The following is a 20,700-nucleotide window of genomic DNA, read 5'->3' on the forward strand; positions in this document are numbered from 1 at the left end:
AAGGCTTGGGGATGTGTAAGATTTTGAAAAGTCTGCACGAAGTGAATGAATTGTGAGTCAGTGACATATGAATGAGCTGAAATAATAAACTTTAACGGATATACATAGCTGTATGAAATGTTTCCCCTAGAAGCGTCACAAGAAGAGTAAGAAAACATTCCACTATCAAGGAATTTTGCAGACACTGACTGGTCCCTTGTTGGGCAAATTCAGTCCTACCTTAAACAGGAACAACTCCACCAGCCTCGGGAGATGTGTCCTCTCTCGCTGGTGCTTCTAGCAGATCCACAGAGGTGGAAACACTCGCTCCTCCAGACCGCTGAATGGTGAGCGCGGCGGGAGGTGTCCTAAAAGCAACCGCAGAGCCCTGATCAGAACAAGAGCGCGCCGTTTTATATTCATTCCATGCTCCGGGAGGGCCACGCCACCATTCAGATAGTGGCACTGAAAAGACGGGTTTTACCTACGTTTGTAACAGTTGATAAATGTGTCAGAAACAGACGCAAGCGGGAAAGTGTCTGTTAATGAAAGGTCACATCACTATTGAGTCACCCCGTTATGTTCTACTGTTGCAGCCGCGTTTGCAGAGATGCCTGCAATATGTATCCTTAACCTGCTGCACTGCCTGCGATAGCTGTGAATTCCCTGGTGCTGTGCTTCTCTGCAGAGCCGTATCTCACAGAAAGTTTCTAGACTGTGAGTACACCAGCTCTTCTCTGCCAGCCAGCACCAAGATTGCCTTTCCTCTCTTGGGTCAGGCATGTACTCTCTTAAATCTGCCACCATGAATTAGACCTGGTCACACTTTTCTGTGCCAGTCTGTCTGTGCCAAGCGCAGTCACAGGACGTGTTCGTGCTGTGATGTAGCTGTCTCCCTACCTGCTATGGATGCCAAGGGTCTCTGCAGGAACTGATTTCTCTGACTTTCCCACCTCATTTAGCCGTAACAAATGGAATACTGCTGGTAGGAACTCCTCCTCCAAATACACTCTGCTCCTGCATACATGTGTCTTACATCCTGGCTCCCCACCAGAGGTTCGGGGGGGTGTATCCCGAGGATCAGTGAAGATGTCTCCAGATGACCTGAGAGCATGATGGCTCTGGACGATTTTGGCATCCTGTCCCACGGGTGCAGACAGATTTGGCAGTGGGGCACGTATGCACCTACAGCACGGCAGTTGGCCCAGTCAGCAGTGGCAGAGCTGCTATCCAAGCTGATATTTCAATGACATTTTGCATCGAGACCTCAGCCTGTGCTTCGAGCTGGCCAGAAGTCCCGTTAGCTGTGTGGAGTAGTTAATGTGGCACAGAGCCAAAGCTTATTCTGCTTATTTTACATATACCCCGAAGCACATACACACACAAATACGTGTGTGAAACAATAGATGCTAAAAGGCCACTGAGGCTGTACGCTCCAGCATTCAACAGCTAGGAGCGATCTGAATTTGCCTGGTTTTGTGCATCCTGATGAGCTGTAATTGAGTTATCCCTGCCCTTTTCCTCCGGGCATCCCCCTTACTCCACATTGGCAATGGTTGCTGCTCCTGAGAGAGCAGCTCCCCTCATGATTTATTCTCCTCTTGTTTCATGTGCAGTGACAGGGTTTTTTACTGCCTGTTATTCAAACTGTGCTTTGAGCACAAAATTATTCACTTCCGTATGGTTTTTCCATGGTGCTCATGACAGCAGTGTCTGAGTGTTTCACACGCAGCATTTCCTTTTCCAATAATTTTGAGAGGATGCTGACCCTGTATTATCAGTGAGGAGAGAAGGCAGACGGCAATGAATTAAAAAAAAGGTCTTAATAATCTTGGATTCCCGCTGTGAGTCACCTACAGTCTGAGTACTTTATGTGATAGGCATTCGGAGCTCAGCTCCCACTGGGCTCAGCTATAGCAGTAATTGTGCAATAAGCTGGATTTGAAGATCTCCCACCTCAGCACTTGATAAGGCAGAACACGCAGCTGATTGGGCATTGCTCCCCGGTGACTTTAATCTGGGAATTTTCTTATTTCTCTGTGCCATATTCTATAAATTTACTATTCCTGTAACTTCATTTTCTCTGTGTAGTTTTCTAGGGTTTGTGTTCCTTTTTCTAAGCAAACTTAAAAATCATTAATTTCATCGCTCTTGATCAAATTCACCACGATATGGGTTAGCAGCAGGACGGATTGTTCTGAACTACAATATGATTGGCATTTTACAGGCTCCCTGGTAGCAGGAGTGGCCTGTTTAATTGATCTGGGCTGGCCATTTGAGGGAAGCGAGGCAGTGCTTTGCCAGTGGGTTTGGTTTTGGTTTGTTTTTCCAAATATTTTCTGGCTGAAAAATCCCAAGATCCATTCCAGACCCCAGAAACAAACGGGGTTTAGTGAGCTCCCTCAACCTGGTCCTCTCTTACCAGGCTGGTTTCTTTATTCCAGATAGAGAGGACACATATTCTTTATTCCAATACAAAGGTGGAGAAACAGCCCCTTAGCTACCCATTGGAAAAAGCTATTTAGTAACCAAAGTACATATTTGCTTATTTATCTGTCTAAATAATTATGTAGCTATCTAATGGTAATTACTGCTGCTTAAAAGTTTGGCTTTTACACAGGTTTTTGCTGAGATCATTGAAGACAAACTTGATCAGCTGCCATATAAAACAAGTAGGAAAATGGTGATAACTGAAATACTGCCTTCAGGTGTGAAAGACATTGTAAATGATACAAAATTCATTAAAAAGTCTGCCATTTTATACCAGGACAGGTTCTACTCAGTTTATCAAAGTATTCACATGCAATTCCAGAAGGATTGGAATCCAGAGAGATGCCTTCTTAAAAAACAACAACAACAAAAAAGTCAGACTGTCATGAATATCCTTTGGAAATTGTATGTATTAAGTGGGGGTTTTAAGTTAAAACAACCTTACTTGGGCTGTGCTGAATATTAGTGGAGAGGGGTTGTATGTGCTGGGTGTATCTAGGAGTTTGAAGTGGCCTTACCCCACAAACTCACCACTCTCCCACTATTTCTGTCACCCTTCTCATGCTCTGTATGTCCATGCTTCCATCTGACACACCTGGGGCTGAAAGAGAGGGCTTTTTTCCCATCCCTCTCCACCTCCACAAAATCTGTCAGTAGAGGTGAAGAGAAGCGGTGCGAGATTTTGTGAGATGGTATTTGGGTAAGCTATTTGTAATCCCAAATACGGCCTCATGATGCAAACCAGGACTGTGGTGGCTCAAGAGAAAACACAACCTTCTTATACTTTGCACTGTAATTACTTCATGAAGTAATTACTTCATGAAGTAAAATCCTCAGGCAAATTAATTTTCTTCGTGCATATCATAGGTATTAAACTGTGAGTGAGCCCAAGGACTGGCCACCCCTTTAGTTCATCTGGCTCCAAAAGTAAATTGGAAAAGTTAGTGGCAAGGAAATAACAAACTGCTGAATATTTTGAAGCCTTTCCTATTAAAACAACTTATATTTCCTCTTGCCTTCACTTCTGCCTGCCAGGCCTAACATTGGAAGATGAGGAGAGTGGGAGCAGGAACAGAAGCAAGTGCGTGATAACCTACTAAGATAGTGTCTGTGCTGTGAAGGAGTTCAAGGACCTGTTTCATTACAAACCATTCAGTGTCTGGCACCGTGGAGCCGATGGGAACCACTCCCTGCATTGATCTAGCGATGCAGACCTGAGGATTATTTGCCTACAAACAGCTATTGTTTGCAGGATTGGCAAATGAAAAAACAAATATGTTTGTTTTCTCCACAGATCATGTTGCTTCCTACTTTTTCTTGATAACAGGCTTTTGGGGCCAGTGCCCAGGCTTTGGAAGCGGTGGTTGCCTGGTTAGGAATTGAGGAGGCTAAAATGTGCTTTCTTCTTCTGCTCCTTCCTCCCTGTCTCTTCACTCTCACTCATCGTCACATCTGTTCTGGGCCCAATGCCCAACAATTCTGCATTAACGCCTCAGTACACACAGGCTTGCGCAGCTGAACAGTTTGCAATGCAACGTACCCCATGCCGTAATGTCTTCCCGAATCAAGCTCCTGCACACAATTTTTGTTGATGGGAAGGATCGTTTGGCTTCCCGATGCTCCTTGTGAGCTGCGCCCAGCTGAGGCTAGCCACTTCAGGTCTTCCCAAAGAAATGGTTTTGCAGGGCACAGTCACGGATCTAGAAAATACAGAACAGAGCAGGTAAACAAATATCCTTAAAGAAGATCCCGTCTGGGGCCTTGATCCTGCAAACTCGCACGGGCTTAATGTTAAGCACATGAGCAGTCCCAGATGACTTCAGCAGAGCTGCTCACATGCTTACGGTGCACAGCGTTTGCCAGATCAGAGCCTTTATGTCTAATTGCAAAATAAAAGGCAAGTCTCCCAGCTCTATCAACTGTAATGAATTGTTATTAACAGCACATTTTAAAATAGCCGTGGGGCAGATCCCAGGCAGACCCACTGGGGATAAAGTGATGTGGGCTTGTTGCAACAGAACCTGGAAATACTTTTTCTTGGACAACGCGCCGTGCCAGTCATATGAAGCTGGTGAGGTTGTTTTTATAGGCTTTGACCTGTGCAAGGCTTTTCTTTTTTTGCATTTAGTCTTTGCACACTCCCTCTCTTTCGCACCTTTTGGGTTGACTCCTGCTGTTGGAACGAGGAGTTGGAAAACTGCTCTCCCCTTAACCTCGGGGGGGACTTTCTACAAGGATTTTCTGATTTCACAACATCCCGACACACCTCGCTGGGCCCGGGAGGAACAAACCCAGTAACGGCACCGGTCCGCCCGGGCTTTCCCCATCCACGCCCCCGGGCCGAGGGCTCCCACCCGTGTCCCCTCGGGTGAGCAGCACAATGGGCGACATTGTGTCCGTCCTTCCACTAACGGCGAGGCGGGGGGACAGACGAACCTGGGGGCACACACACACACAAAAAAAAAAAAAAAAAAAAAAAAAGAGGGCGAACTCCCCGCCCCCCCCCAGGTTTGCACAGTGGCATCACAGGGCTGTTAATGAAGAACCGACCCTCATTAAGAGGCCCCCGCCCGCTGCCCGTTCGCAGCCCCGCCAGTCCCGGCGCTTTTGGGGGGCAGAGCCGCGGTGCTACCGCCGCGCTCAGCGGGCGCGGAAGGTGACGCGGCCTCTCCGGGCTGGCGTTTGCACCTGGGGCTGCCGGGGTTTAATGGACTTTAACACATGCAAACAAGAGCTTTTGTTGGCGGGCACAAAAGCTGCCCCCGGCGCGGGGCTCTCCCCAACACTGCCCGCATTGTTTCCCCTCCGCTGCTTCTTGTCACCCTCCTTGTCAGAGTTTAATGAGGACAACGAGATTTCGCAGGCTCATTTCGCACTTCAGCAACTTTCTAACACTTTCCTAACGAGGGAGAAGGGGCAGCAGAGATCGGGGGGCGCAGGGGAGGAGCCGCCCCGGCCCGGCTCCGTCCCCCCGGGCAGAGATCCGCATCCCCGGGGCCGGGGCTGAGCGGGGCTGACCCCACCGGCCCGGGGGGGGGGGGGGGGGGGGGGGGGTGCTCAGCCCCTTCCAGCCCAGCACCTCGATGGCGCTCGATGAAAAAAGAAAATAAAAAAAAAAAAAAAAAACCAAAACCAAACCAACTCGCTTAATCTCGCCGGGTTCCCACTCGGCGGGGGGTTGTGGGGAGGGGTACCCGGGGTGCCCGGAGGGGCAGCGCGGCTGCGGGCGCTGGGACCGAGGCGCATCCCCGGAGCAGGTAGCTTTCCTCGGGCACCGGCTCCGCGTTTTCTGGGCCGGAGATCCGCAGTTTTCTCACCTCCCCGCGGAAGCCGAGCGTCTCTCCTGAAGGAGAGAAGTAGAGTGGGGAGGGGAGGGGGATGCTCGGCTCCTCTCTCACCCCCCGTCCCCGGGCTGGGCACCGTCGCGGCATCCCCGAGCAGGGCCGGTATCGGCGCGTTTCGGTGCTCCGAGGGCAAAACGGGGCTTCGCGGTGCCGAGCGACGGCGGGGACCGGCGGGCGGGGGGGGATGCCGAGCCGGAGCCGCTCAAACTTCCCAAATTCCGGATTTGCACAATTAAAAGCGAACCCGCCGCTTTCCCGATGGGCCGCCCCCAGGCCCTGGACTTCGCGGTGGTTTAAGGGCTTTTGGTTTTCGGGGAGCAACCCCTTCGCGGACATCCCCTTCGGGCTGGTTTTATTTCTCCCTCTCTACATAACCACCGGTCCCAGGCAGGTCGTTCCTGCGGTTTTCGGTGTTTTAGATGGAGATTTCGGGGAGGATTTGCCTTTAGCTTTTGCAAATCCCCGTCTCTGACTCCTGTTCCCACGACTGAAAGCTCCCCTCTGCTTTTTTTCTTACTTCCCTCATCTGTGCGTGTGAGAAATTTGGAAAACTCGAGAAGTCGTTTAATGCAAAGGGATTTTAAAACACAAAAGTATGCGGTGAAAGAAAAAAAAAAAAAAACACCCCAACCGCCTAATTAGATATTTACCGAAGGAGCCATTACAGCCTGCTGGGTATAACACAGAGTTTATAAGTTCTCTGGCCACAAAGAAATTCAGTAATTACTTTTTTTCTCCCTTACAATGGGATGGGTTAAGGACGGAGTGTGATAAACTTAACTCCGTTCCTGGGCTTTTTGCAGATTAGCCTTTGGCATTCGTTGGTAAATACGAAGTGAATAGAGACTGTGTGACCACAGTCCCTTGAATTAGGGACAAACATTTCCTCTGTGCATTTTAAATAATGCTACTGCCAAATATTTTGTTACCAGAGATCATTATCCTTTGAATGAAAACTTGAGGAGTAAAGGCATTGGTTTTGTCTTTGCTGGTGTGGAACAGACTATATGATATCTAGAACAGCAACAAGCTTTCACAAATTGCTATATGATTTCTACTGCCAGGTTCTGTGATATTGGATACGACATAAAAATAAAAAAGCCGGGCAGATAGACACAGAAACTCACAGAAACCACCTGTATATTTTGTTTCAAAGGAAAATCTCAGCTATTGTCTTACTGGCTCTGGTTCTGTTAGGCCTTGGATCTGCTTAATCTTTAAAGCTATTCAAACAAATTGAATGATACAAGGCAAGTCTCCTATAATTAATCCGGATTCTTGAATTTTGATACAAACTTTTATGTAACCGATAAGTTTCTCCCTCTTCCTTGCAAAGACACTAAATAGACACTAAGTCCTTCTGTCAAGAGTGCTACCACAAACAAAGTTAAAAGGAACAAACCTGGAAATTTTCCCTTCGTGAGGAAGAAAGGGAGGAATACTAGAAAGAGATGTGAACAAAAGTCATGGGAGAGCTGGTACTGGTGTCCGGACAGAGACCAAGGTTTAAAGAGGCCCATATGTTACAAACTGCTCAAACACAGCCACAGAAATTGTGGTTTGTCCCAGGTAAAGCTTCTGCAGGATTTTGTCAGTTTATCTCAACCTCTCAGGGACACAGCACTGGCACTCAAAGGTCTCATTTGAACCTTTTGAAATGTTTGTTCTTTCACTGCTACAGTCCAAAGAAAATGGAAACGATGCCATCAGGTATGGAACAATTCATGATGTTAATGCTGAACTGCCACTGCAGATGATAAAGCTTCAGCTGCTATCTGCCCCTTCTCACATTATGCAATTTGCTCTTGGTATTTGGCAAAACTACTGCAGGATGAATATTTTGCAGAGCTGTGCATCCTGTGATGAAGCATTGCTGAAATCCCCCAATGTACATCTCTCTTTTATGAGACAGTATTTTATCTGGATTATGAGGAAAGGAAGAACGATGTATTTTGTTAGGTTTGTTTTAGTTTGGTTTTGTTTTGTCTTGTTTGTTTGTTTTTTTTTTGTTTTTTTTTGTTTTTTTTTATGTGAGCTGTCTGGCCTGTGACTTTAGTGGAAAATCAATATGCAGAAAAGGGCCTGTAGGCCTGTCCCTGTTAAATAACTCATAGGTTGCAGATACAATTTCCACTGAGGCCGCTGCTAATATCCTCACAGACTCAGTTAGTATAGGCAACCCTCCAGGTTACCCCAGGCAGATCTACACCTGACAGCCCCTGCTTTCTGACTCTCCAGCTTTCCTCCCCCGATGCGGATTTTTCTTTTAATCATGTAAAAAGCAGCAGAAGAATTAAAAACTTTTGGTTTTTGAAGCTGATGTGCCTGGCAGTGATGGTTTATACAGTGCAGTTCTACAGACAGGTGTATGGAGAAGGATCCTCTGCCCTTGGGGAATTACCTGCTGGTTTGAATGAGTTGGGTTTCCTTGCGTTTCGGAGCAGACATGGGTCTGACTGTCTTTTCACGGACACAAACACAGTGGTGCTGACTGTATGGACAGAGCAGAAAGCTGTGCCCGGGGCCAACCGGGCGTGCAGTCTTGTCCTGGGTGACATCAGGCCATTCCCTCTCTGGTGGATGCCCTACCCCTCACGCCAGTCAACAGTTCCACCTTGTACTCCGGGAGGTGCAGTTTCAAACCATGTGCCCAGGATGCCGGTGCTCTGTGTCAGCCCTTCACCACTCACATTACCAGTTTCCCCAGAAAGGCACGGTAATGCCCAAGGCTTGTTCTCCGTTCTCTACAGAGGTGTCACCTCCTCGAGGTTGTCTAAAGACCATTTGGAGTGAGCCTGTTCATTTTAGGATGGAAAAACAGAAAAAAAAAACCCAGGTCAGGCTAGTTTCCCTGGTCCCCATGGAAGAGGGGGACAACCTGAAGTTGCCCATGCAATGGCCCAAGTGGGACGGTTTTCGGTTGCCAGCAGCTCCCAGGTGCTGCTGCCAGTGCCAATGCCACTGGGTCTTGCTGCAGCAGCTCAGCACGCTGGCCCGGAGAGGCCACTGCTGACAACACTCTCCAGGTGTTCAGCCCGAGAACAAAGGGCCTTTTCAGTGGCTGCTGAGAAGGAAGAAGCCTCCTTGCTGGTTGCAAAATGGCTTTCCTGGATGGCAATATTTGGTTACAGTAAGATCTGTTATTTCAGAAGAAGCCCCACATAAGGGAGGGTAATTTGACTCAGGCATGTAAAAAACCGTTGTGGGGACTCTTGTCTCCCTCCTTCTTCTCCCCAAAGTACTGAAACAACGTTGGGTTGTAATGTTTCATCTGAGCAAAGTAAAACTGGAGTCTGGGACCAGAACGTGTCTCATCTCGTTATGTCCACTTACACCAGAGCGAGCTAGTTCATCATCCTGAAGATCCAGGGCTTCCCTGCATAGTCTCAGTTGCTTACCTGGCTAGTTACACACAAATCAGTGTCTTCTGAGCACAAATACGAGCTGAGAAAAGCTGTGTGCTGGCATGAGCACAGTCCAGGGGAGCCTTGCCCTCAACCTGTGGACCTGAATTTCAGTGCTTGCACTGGAATATCTTAATCAAATTGCTTCACAGCAAAACCTGCACTGTTTTCACAGGGAAACCTGAAAGATAACTTGACCCTGTGGATGAGGGTAAGGAGGTGTTTTTGCTATGTTTCCCAATTAGATTAGTCTTGATCCGTGTCCTGTGTGTGCTTTGGCACCGAGGGGTTTCTGAAGAAGAAGGTACTTGTGCAGGCGACCACCGGTCGCAGCCGTCTAGAGGTGGCGCATTCTTCCTTTCCCACAGAGCCAGCTGCCAAGGGAAGGAGCACCCCCTGTGTAAGCACCGCCGTTGTGTTGTCCATGTATTTGCAGAACCTGTGCTCCTAGCACCAGCTGAAAGCTTTCTGTGTTCTCCTACACCCCTCACCGTGGTTATTGTCTCCATGAGATACTCGCAGCATGTGCCTTTACTGTGGCTGTTCAGTCTGCCCCTACGCTTTCCCTATACCCCATAAACTGTTCTTCTCCATATCGCGGGGAGGTGGTGCCCTCTGATATGTAGGAGGTGACATTTAAAATTATTTTCCCCACTTCCTTCAGGTGGAAGTGAGAAGGACAATCCAAGGAAACTTCCCACACTGAGGAGGCGTTTCCCATCTATGAAAGAAAAACAGAGGGACGCTGTGTTCACCCCAAATGCGCAAGCTTAGGGGGAGAACAAGGACATGTAACTTTTTTTCTTAATATCTGCCAAGCTCACCATGGCAATTCACACATATATAAAGCTGAACTTCTCATTTTAAGTGAGTAGAACAACACTAGCTTAGAAATTGTGCTTTTCAATCAAGCAGTAGCATTTCCTATTAGAGACGAGGCTATCCTAATTCTTCAAATGCACCAGCTAACATCTATACAAATAATGGGATTTGGCTGAGTACAGTTAAATATATTTGATTACTTCCCTTTTATCTAGTTCTAGGTTTACTGTACTTTTCCTTGGATGGCAAATAAGAAGCCCTTTTCTTCTAAGTGACAGCAGGGAAAAGAATCAGGTTGCTAATTTACCTGAGACCCAGGAGTATGTAATGATAGATGTGTGCTGGAAAGTACAGAGTGGGCTTTCTAATTCTGGGGGGAGGAGAGAGGGAAGGCGTGAGATTCATTAATCTTCCAAATTGATTGCACTTTTGCTGATGGACTTTCATGGTCATAATTACATGCACAGCAGGAAACATGTGCAGTGAGGAGATCAACTGGCAGGAAGCTGGGACCTAACGAAATGTGTCATACAGGAAGCAATTAAATGGAAAAGTCACCGTTCTCCAGACAAACAAGGACACATCATGCTCGCGAGTACTTACAGCAGCTCTCTTAAAGCAAAGGTTAAACTTACTTGTAGTGTGGTAAGAAGTAAGCTCTTCAGAAGTAAGCACGCACATGGTCCAGGACAAGTTTGGTTAAATAAGCATAAATCTTTGTGCGGATGGATGTTCAGCGTTGGTCTTCACAGGTGAGCAGCGTGGGTTGAGGAATCCGAGACCACCCTGGGGAGCCACAGCCTGCAAAGCGGCTCTATGCTTCTGCCGCCACCAGGTCTGCATGTCTTCAGGGCTTCCAAGAGCACATGGTACTTTGGTTCTTTGCACGTTAGTAAATGGAGCCTCTCCAACAAAGTCTTCTTGGAGAGAGGTGAGGGAAAGAGGGAGGTGGGGAGGGAGATGGGAGCATGGATTGCAGGCGGGCACTGACGGATCACGCCTATGGCTGGTTGCAAAATGGGTGTGTTACCTGCCCAAGGAAAAGCAAAAACCCAGCACACGTCCACATTTCCATGACGGGCAGCTAAAATGGGCCAAAAGCACAAGCAGCTTTGGGTGAAGAGTCATTCATTAGATAGGAAACGGGTGTAGCAAACTCGAATCTGAGCCTGTTAGGTTTGTAGTGTGGATGTGCTGGTGGTCTGATTTAGGAAGAGCTTAGCTCCTTCTATCGCTTCCTTAGCTCTCTTCTGGGATCGTTTGTGGGCAGGCCAAATGCAAGCCAGGCTTTCACCAGGAGAGGTGTGTTCCCACCAGCCAAGAGAAAAGGAGTGCTGGAGGGTGAGATGAAGCAATTTATCCAAGTCATGCAACACTGCTGGAAACAGTTCAGGTGATCTGATGCAAAATTATCTATTTTTTAAAAAAGATTTTAATATTGCCTAGTAAAGGATACCTTCTTTTTGTTCCTTAGAAGATTCAACATACTAGCTCTTCCCTTGGCTTTTTTTTTTTTTTTTTTAGCTAGTTCAGAGCTAACACTGGTTATACAGAAATGCACAAAGATACCATAATTTCCTGTAGGGTTGTTTGTGTGTATTCCAGCAGACCCTGTTTCCCTAAAACATCTATAAGATCACCAAAGCACGCAAGCAGCTCTTGTCTGTTGTTTCACAGAAAGAAATCATATCATGACTTTCAAGTAGAAAAAAAAAATTAGAGAAATAATAACATGACCCAACTACGAAAATATTTTTTTTCATGAACTATACCAATGAATTGGAAATGCAAGTAGTAAAATGAATTGCCAAAAGTATCAAATATATGTGTTTTCAATAACTTTTTTTTTTGTTACCTAGTAAAATATTTTCCTGGAGAAGGGTTGTTAAACCCCTCTGTGCAATATAAAGGTGCAGTGATGTATTGTCTCAGAAGTGGTTTAATGGAGTTTTGGGGTCCCATTTTTGTACATATTTTCAGCACACGCAGTGCATGATCAATTTGGATTTATAAAATGCTATATATTTCTTTCTAAGCAATGATCTTAACTTTTAAAGAATGTTGCTTAGTTAGGAGTACATGTGTGTGTTTGCATTTTGGCAAGGCAGCAAATAACATACAATATTTATGTCATTTGAGAAAAGTATTTTGTACATTTGCCAAAACCAGTCCTTTCTAAGAACCTAAAGGTATTTGATCTGTTCTAAAACATAGTCCTGGGAGGAGGATTAGGTGTGCGGGAGTAGTGGGCAGAGGGAAGGCCTGACCGGTCTTTGCAGCGTGAAAGGGCAGGATTTTAAATGAACAAGCCAGATCTCATTTCAGCTCAATCTCTTTGACTCTGTTTCAGTGAAAATCCATTTCAGACTTAACCTGTGGCTTTACTGCCAAACTCCTGGGCTCATGCAGTCAGATTACTAATCCAGGTTGGGCTGCATTGGGTGAGAGTCCGATCCCAGCTCTCCTGGCACTGCTACTGCGAACAACCCAGGGAGGACCCCCCCGCAGGGAGCCTTATCGCTAAATGTACAGAGCAAAGATGGCAAAAAGATGGTGTCTTGTGTTACACCAGCATTTCCCCCTCGGTAGCTGACCCACTTTGTTTTACTGGGAAAAAACAACGAGAGTACGGAGATGGAGGAAGATATGGGGGTTGTGTGATCATGGTTTGGCCGTATCCTGATCTCTGTTACTCCCACTTCCTTTATCCACTGGTGTGATGAAGATCAGGATCTGTCCTTGGCCGCCTGGTATCAGCTGCTGCTTATTCGTTTCAAAAGGCGAAAGCCCCGTGCCTTGCTCACATCCCAGCTAGCCATATAGACCCGTTGCTCTGAAATCTTTGTGCCAAATCCAATGATATAATGTTTCATTCAGAGAATTTCTCCATTTCCACCCCCTTGTCTTCTCTTTTTGCTTTATCTCTTCCTTCTATCTTCAGCCTGTCAGGACTTTCACATACCTGCAGCTGACAGCTAAGAGATCAGGAACTTTGATGTTGTAAGGGATATTTTATCTCAGGTAATTCTCACCAATTCCTACCTTATTGTGTAGGATATCCAAGGACTCGGAGAGTGAGCAACGCCTTTGTCTAGTAAGATCAGAGCAATTTGCAAGCTTTTCTGGGAACAAGGTCCAATAAAGGGACTTTAGAGATATAATCTGTCAACCCCATTGAGCATCCCAGTGACAGCAGCCTTATGATTATTGACAGTTTAAGCATCGCCCAGGACAGAACAAGGCTGGGGGTATGCAGTTATTTGTAGCAAGACATTGTTTGCTGAGAAAGCAAAGGAAACCATTTATATCCAAATTCACCACGTTTTCACCAATTTTCGTCCTCACACAAACAACTGGCCCGACTGGGAGCTGCTTTTATTTTTTTTTGCCAGGAGTTTGGGAAAAATATCCCCCCCTTGGAGGTGCAACCTCTAATTCACAGGGGTGACCTCATTTTGTGGCCCTCGCTTCAAAGGGTCGACCCAGTGCAGCCAGTCCCGAGCCTGCAGCCGCTGGGCAGAGGGTGGGCTGCCACCCCAGCGCCCCAGACTCTCTGGTGAGTTTGTCCCCTGTGCCGGGTGGCTTTGGCATCACGGGCAGATGCAGGTGTGAGGACACACAAAGCCTTTTTTCCTGCTACCAGTCCTACGGTGAGTACCGTGGGGGGCAGGAGCAACGAGGGGGCTGCCAAGCCCCACGCCTTGTGTTTGAAATCCTCTTCTTCACCGTGTACCTCGCTCTGTTCCTTGGAATCACCTCATTCCTGGTGAATCATGCTGAGGTGGCGGAGGTTCTACCTGGGATCAGCCATCCATCATCCCTGCAAGCAGCCACGGCGTGGGGTGCCCTAGAAAATGACTCGCCAGAGAAGCTCAGCGGGTCTGTCCTCTGTTGTCTTCACTACCCACCGGCTGGCTCCCTTCACTAGGGTTTCACTGTCTTCACCATATTTGATTTTTGAGGGTTTCCACATTATTCAATGTATTTCTGAATTATTTTTTCTCCCTCCCTCGGCAAACATTTACTTATTTTATTTCAAAGCCATCAATATCTTCTTTTTCAGTAAACACCCAGGCCTCACATGTTTATAAACATATTGACAAAGGCCCCAGCTCATCTTCACTGGCAACAACTTGATTTCCCACAGCAGTTATTTCAGGATAAAACCTTTCTGCTAAGGCAAGTAACGGGCCTGTATCCATCCACCCCTGATCTGTATCCATGCCCTTGTTTTCTTAGTCATCAAGCTGATGTTGATATGTGCTCCTGGTAGATGTTTAAACTTCCTGAATAATTGGCCTCTGCTTACTGATGATCAGATAGGCATGTCATGCCAACATACAATCAAGCCTTGGATTGTTCCCCAAGCTCCTTTTCTCTTGCCGCTCTCTCAAACCTTCAGCCACCCTTTGCACCACATTCTCTATCCCCATCAAGGATGCTGCTGTCCTCACCCAGCATTTTGAAGCCAACACTTTGTGATCTTGGCGTAGAAATCCTCCTGTGGCTCAGTGGTGGCTTCGCAGAACGAGGCATAGCCCAAATGCTGATAATACCAGCCCTTCAGTTTTATTGGGCTTCCAAGTGCTGAACGCACCACAAAACAGCTGGCAGTTTGCAGGTAACCCCTTTCCAGCCTCTCTACTATACCTGCTGAAAATGCTTTTCCTGATAACAGGAGAGATTCACCCTGCAAAGAGCCGTGCAAAGTTGTGCCCCCCTGGCAGAGGCACCAGCAGCAATGGATAGTGAGCAGGGCGGGCAAATATCTAGCCGTGTCACTGGCAGAGGTTGAGGCTTCGCCCCAGGATTGCACGGATAGAAATTTTGTGATTTCGGCGTCTCTGCTTGCCCTGGGGTTTGTTTATTCCTGGAGCGGGTGTCTTGCGGAAAGCAGCTGGCGGGAGGCAGGCAGAAAGCAGCCGTGGGTGGTATAAGAGGAGAATCCTGCCAGCCCACGGTGGGCAAGGATCTCGGCTCCTGCCACCGAGGGCAGAGCCGCTCCTGGCCCCGGGAGCCAGGCGCTGGCTGTGCCTCCGAGCACCTACCCGACAGGAGGCTCTTGCAACAGCTCCAACGCGTTTCCTCGGTAATGAATTCTGACTTGTTTTCCCAAATCACCTCATAATGACTCAGTTTGAATCTAATGATGCAATCCTGAAGGGAATCATTAGCTCCCCAGCTAGGAGGGCCGGCCACTCTCCAGCTCCAGCCCACGTGGCTGCTGATTGCAGCGCTGTTTCGTGCAGCTCTATGTACCCCGGCTCCGTGCATGCCAGCTCTTGGGTGTTTATTCTTTCTAGGGATACCTCACCCCATCCCATTCATGGTTCATACCAGCACTTCCCTCCCAGTCTTCAGGTGCGGGACAGAAAGGGCCAATCCATTTTTGATTGGGTGAGAACACATGTGGTGGTGTTACCACGCTGCTGAGCTGGTGGGATTTTGCAGTTCAGTCACTCTCAGCAATCCCTGATATGGTCCCTTCCTTGCTGCAGCTCGAGGACCAGAGGGAGAAGGGACTCAGGGAGAGTTTTGCAGAGCAAATGCCTCTTCTGCTGCCTGCTACTCATGCAGGCAGAAAATCTGACCAAATGCACACAAGAAAAAAAAAAAAAAAAAAGAATATTCAAGCCATCACTGGCATCGTCTCTACATTGGGAGACATACAAGAGGTTCATCACCACGTGAGATCCAGCTCCAAATTAAAATATCTCTCCCAGCGACAGCCTTTCCCACAATAGTCTGAAGCAAATTGTGTGGGGGCTGCTGAAATGACACTAATTTGCACCTTCCAATTCATTACGCACTCCAGACTTCATGATCCTATTGAGGTAGAAGCCTGGCAGTGACAACTTTACTGAGAGTTACACACTGATGTCATTTGTGCATTTGTTCACTGAAGTTTGATTTTCCAGATTGTGCTGCAACTTCAGCACAGGGTGTTAAATGATTTACTGCAGAGACACGGTGGCAGGGCCAAGAATAAAACCCAGGTATTATTAGTCCCGAGATACTATGACAACCAACTAGTGTTAGAAAACACTCCCTGCCACTGCCTCACACTTTTATTTACCAACAAAAGCAGGTTTATTTTGTTTTTTGAAACAGGACACCGTTTCACTGGAGACCACTTAAAATCAAATTTATCTTCCTTGGAATAACTACAGATTCTTGCAGTTGTAATTCATTCCCCTCCCATTCCTAATCTCATTTCTATTGAATGTATTGTTTTTCTTTCCATTATTTATAAAATGAGATCATTAAAATGAATATTGGAACTTGACAGGTTTGGGGCAGGAAGAAACTTCACTGCAGATGCATCCCAAATATAATACCTTGGATCGCTGCAGAGCCTTTCTCAGCTAAATGGCAGAAAAGAGCTATTTCTTATGCTGTTTATTCATGTTTCTGTTTTGACTTTTTGGGGATAAGAGGAAAAAAGAAATTCTGACTCCTGGCATCTACGGCACTGTCTGCAAGAGGTGACCCTGCTAACGCGGCAGCGTTTACCTCTGAGTGCTGCAGAGGATGGGGCTGCTGGGCCAGACTCTCCTGCTTACACCGGTGCAAATAAGGGGGAACCTCCCAGCCGATGCATCTGACCTGCTGCCTTCAGTGCTGTGCCTTGGGCTGCAGCAGAACCCCGACTCCTGCCAGGCTTGCAAGGTTGGGGTCTGTAGCTCCACTGACTCAGCTAAACCCAGAGAGTAATAACATTTTGCCTAAAAATAAACCAACAGTCACTCCCTCCCGTCCCTCAGCTGTTATTTCAGTGTTTTTCTTTCGTCTCTCCATGGGTCCAAACCTTCCCTGCCCTGATAAAACCCCACAGAGCATGAGGTGGGGTTTGGGAGGGATTTGTGGGTGTGAGCCCCCAGTTTGCTCAGCACTGGCATGAGCTGGGAGGGTCCCCGCTCTGCTCCCAACACAAGAAGCAACAAACCTCTTTCTACTCCTTGAACAGCCGCTGCTTTTCATCCTGAGTGGGCTGGATATCAGGGATGGGTGAAGTGACTCCTGATGGAAAGAATCCAAGGGTCCTCGAGGATGCTCTATTAATGCAGGTTATTGCCTGACCCTTGGTAATACAGCAAGAAGTTCCAGATGCAAAGAAGAGATCTGGGGAGAAAGGTGCTGGGGAACTTCTTTTCTTCATTAAACTTCTATTTAAAAGAAAAAAAAATTAAAAAAGAGCAAATTCTGATCTACCAAAGCTTAAATCTAGAGTAAATCCATTGCAAGCTACAGCTTTACTCTGGATTAATAATGGTGTAAATTAGAATAAGATTTGGCTGCAAATCCCAACTCTCTCCTCATTTCTGAAAGACATGAACGTTAAGGTCTAAGCATCGACAGTTATGTATTGCATAAAATATTTCCTGGCTAGGCAAATCTCATGGGACAATGATCAGGAACAAGATGGTGCAAATAATTAGTTTAATTGAAAGTAAAGGCACAGTACTAAAAATAAAGAGATGAAAGCGGTTTTTCCTTTGCCAGTTTTAATACATGCAATATTAGTAGCAGCTGCATTTCAACCCGTTTTGCAGATAACTGTAAGAGGGGCATTCTGAAACCTAAACAGTTTAATTGCATAGGCTACCCTTTAATTTAGGGTGGTGAGAATGATATGAAGGACTCATTAAATTGGGGCATTAACCATGGCAGAAAATAAAGTAGTTTCTTTGTTGCAGAAGATCTCGCTGCCCTACAATCACTACAGTAAATTGTTCATGGGAACCACGGCAGGGTAGGATGGGTAGATAGAGACACGTTGAGATAGAGGGAAGCAAATGAAAAATAATTGGTACAGTGCTCTGCAGATTGTATGTCACTGCAGACAGTTATTTAATAACTCTCCAATTATTGCTGCCAGCTGGGGCACATTAAGGCACTGCGAGAAGTCAGGCCAAAATCCCCAGGGCACGGCTGCTAACCCGGCCCCGTGCTTCCTCCCCTGGGAGGAGGAGGGGGCACACCGGGGGCAGCCCGCGGCGCGCCGGGCAGCCCGGGAGGGAGTGCTCTGCTTCTCCCGAGGGATTACGGTGCTTCCCCCCAGCCCTCCTGCCCGTAGCTTAAAATACGAGGTGCTACAAAGCCATTGGGGGCTCTCCTTCCCCTGGGACACAGGGCGACTCTTGGCAAGCGTTTCCTTCAGTTTAAATGTCATTCAGTGCAGCGTGACGGGCACTTCGTCCAGCGGCAGCGCTGGTTTAAGCAAACAGCCTCTCCCCGCTGCCCTGGGAGCTGATTCAGCTCTTGCAGCTCTAGGCTTATATTTACAAAGTCTGTGTGAGGTGCATCTGCGAGGGCTGGGAGACTGGAGCTCTCTAAACCATCTCACCTTGCTTCTCCTCTCAGCAGTTGACTTGGTGCTCTGGATATTTTGCTTTCTTGGATTTTACTGCCCCTTCCTCTGATCTGCTGTGAGAGCTCTACACCACCCGATGCACCAGTTTATTGGGAGATACGGAGTCCAGGAGTTCACGCACTAATCACGGGTGACTAGCAGACTAGGCTCTATGGCTGGTGGCCAATGGCTGCTAATATCAGAGTGGACCAAAAGAAAGGGCTAGGGACACTTGAAGCTTGGGGCAGGAGTCCACTGGTCACCGTTATGTGTTGAAGCATCTGGAGGGACACCAGCGCACCTCAGGCAGCTGCCAGATATTTCTGCAGCGAGCCTCGCATCCTTAGAGGCTGTCATTTAATCTCTAGAGACCAGAGTCCTGCAATTACACGGCCTTCTTGGTTTTTTTAAGCATAACCTCAAACCCAGCAACAACCACCAGCCCTCTCAGAACTGCAGAAGAAAACTCGCCATCGTGAACCTCAAGGGCTCAAAAGCCCAGCTGGAAACCGAGAGCCCCAAATACATCGTCAGAGACCCACCACCGTTGGGTGTCACCACCACCACGGCTTCACGCAAGGCAGGTAACTCCAGCCCCATGGGGACAACTGGTGGGCTAGTCTAGACTGGAAGTGACTGCTCCCCAAGTCCATGGATCCCAGTCCCAAGGTGGGTGTGAAGATGGAGTAATCTTGCCCTTATTCCCCAACAAAACAAAGCCTTTTTAACGACTCCTTCCCCAAGCTCAGGATTGGGTCCATAAAACAGAAACTGTACTTCAATATCAAATGAAAAACATTACTCACAGACTGTAATTCCTTTCTGCAAATACCGGAGGAGAATATTTCATTTGGCAAACAATTGAGCCTTACAGTTTAGAGCTCTTAATGTGATTAGGGACAGGTTCTGCAACACATTTGTAACTCCAGGTGATTTTGCTATATCTTTTTGGACGGTGACCAGACATAAAAATGCCCTTTTGCCAGATTTGGATCCAACTAAAATTGAGGAGAATCAGATGTCGGTAAGTCCTTTCCAGTTTGATCTTTACTCAGGGGTATCACAACATGCTTCAGCTATGGGCTGCACTGAGCATCTTTGCAATCTCAGGCTCTTTTTTGCATTAAGCACGTATCTCCTCTGACGAGTGGTAATTCTTCTGTAGCACATATTCTGTAAATGAGCACGCGCTACTCCTCTGAATTACTGTGATGTACTTATGGGGTGGGAGAGAGTGCAAATATGTTCACTGGCTCTAAGGACACAACTTAATTTCCTTTTAATCTTCTTAAATTGCTTCAGAAGATGCCAATCTTGCTTAAAACAGCCTGAGACCAGGTGCCCCCATCATTTACAAGAGCCCATCTTTCAATCCCAAAAGCAAAAGCCCCAGCATTTTACAGGATCAGACTGCTTCCAGGAAACTTTCTGGTCTCACACGCTGTCTCTGTGTCTTTCTGCCTCGGCTACCAGTGGTGGTGCTGCAAACAAATTAAATGAAGAGCAAAATCTACAGAGGAAGGAGGTGGAAGGACAACACCGCAGAGAAAAACTGAACTGTTTTGTGAGTGCAGCTGAGAAACAAAAACAAGCTTGACCTTTAAACTGTTGATAAGAAGAAAATCCCTAGTTTCTTGTTCATAAGGACTTGCATGCTGGCTTCACTGGGCATAAGTGATCAGGCTGTCCATCACCTTCCCGGGAACTTCTTGGGGAAATAATGTCCATTGCTCAACCCGAAACTGGATCAACCCCTCAGCCTCAACCAGCATCATTGTAAGATGATACTATGGAATATTTATGGCAAGCTACAAGGCAATAAATAAAAAAAAAGCAGAGAGAAAAAAATAAATCACATTCTAACGGATTTATCACTTTCTGAGAGGAAGAAAATTGAACTAAGGACAAAACCACATCATTCTACCAAGCAGGTAGGTCAAAGAAGAGTCAGCAATGGGAAAACCAGACCAGGGAGGGCTGTGCACATTAAAGCCTTGCTTCCACTAAATGGCCATCACAGCCAAGACACAACACAAAGGAATACGCTTGAAGTGTTTTACGATGTCGTTGATCTTTTTGACCCCCATAGCTCTGCTTTAGTAACACCGAGGGGAAGAGAGCTGGTTTAGGACACCTGAGGTGCGCGCTTCGTTGGGTGGTGGTGGCAGCCTGGATATCTGATAACCTGGGGCTCTTCACCTCCCTCAGGAGCAGGCAGGAGAAGGTCTAATGGCAGGAATTCGAAGTCAGCAGCATTCAAATCGGAGAGGAGACATCTGGTTTTGAACGAGGGCAGCCAACCGCTGGA

Source organism: Tyto alba, unplaced genomic scaffold, assembly GCF_018691265.1.
Source record: "Tyto alba isolate M040663 unplaced genomic scaffold, T.alba_DEE_v4.0 Super-Scaffold_41, whole genome shotgun sequence".
NCBI classification, from domain to species: domain Eukaryota; kingdom Metazoa; phylum Chordata; class Aves; order Strigiformes; family Tytonidae; genus Tyto; species Tyto alba.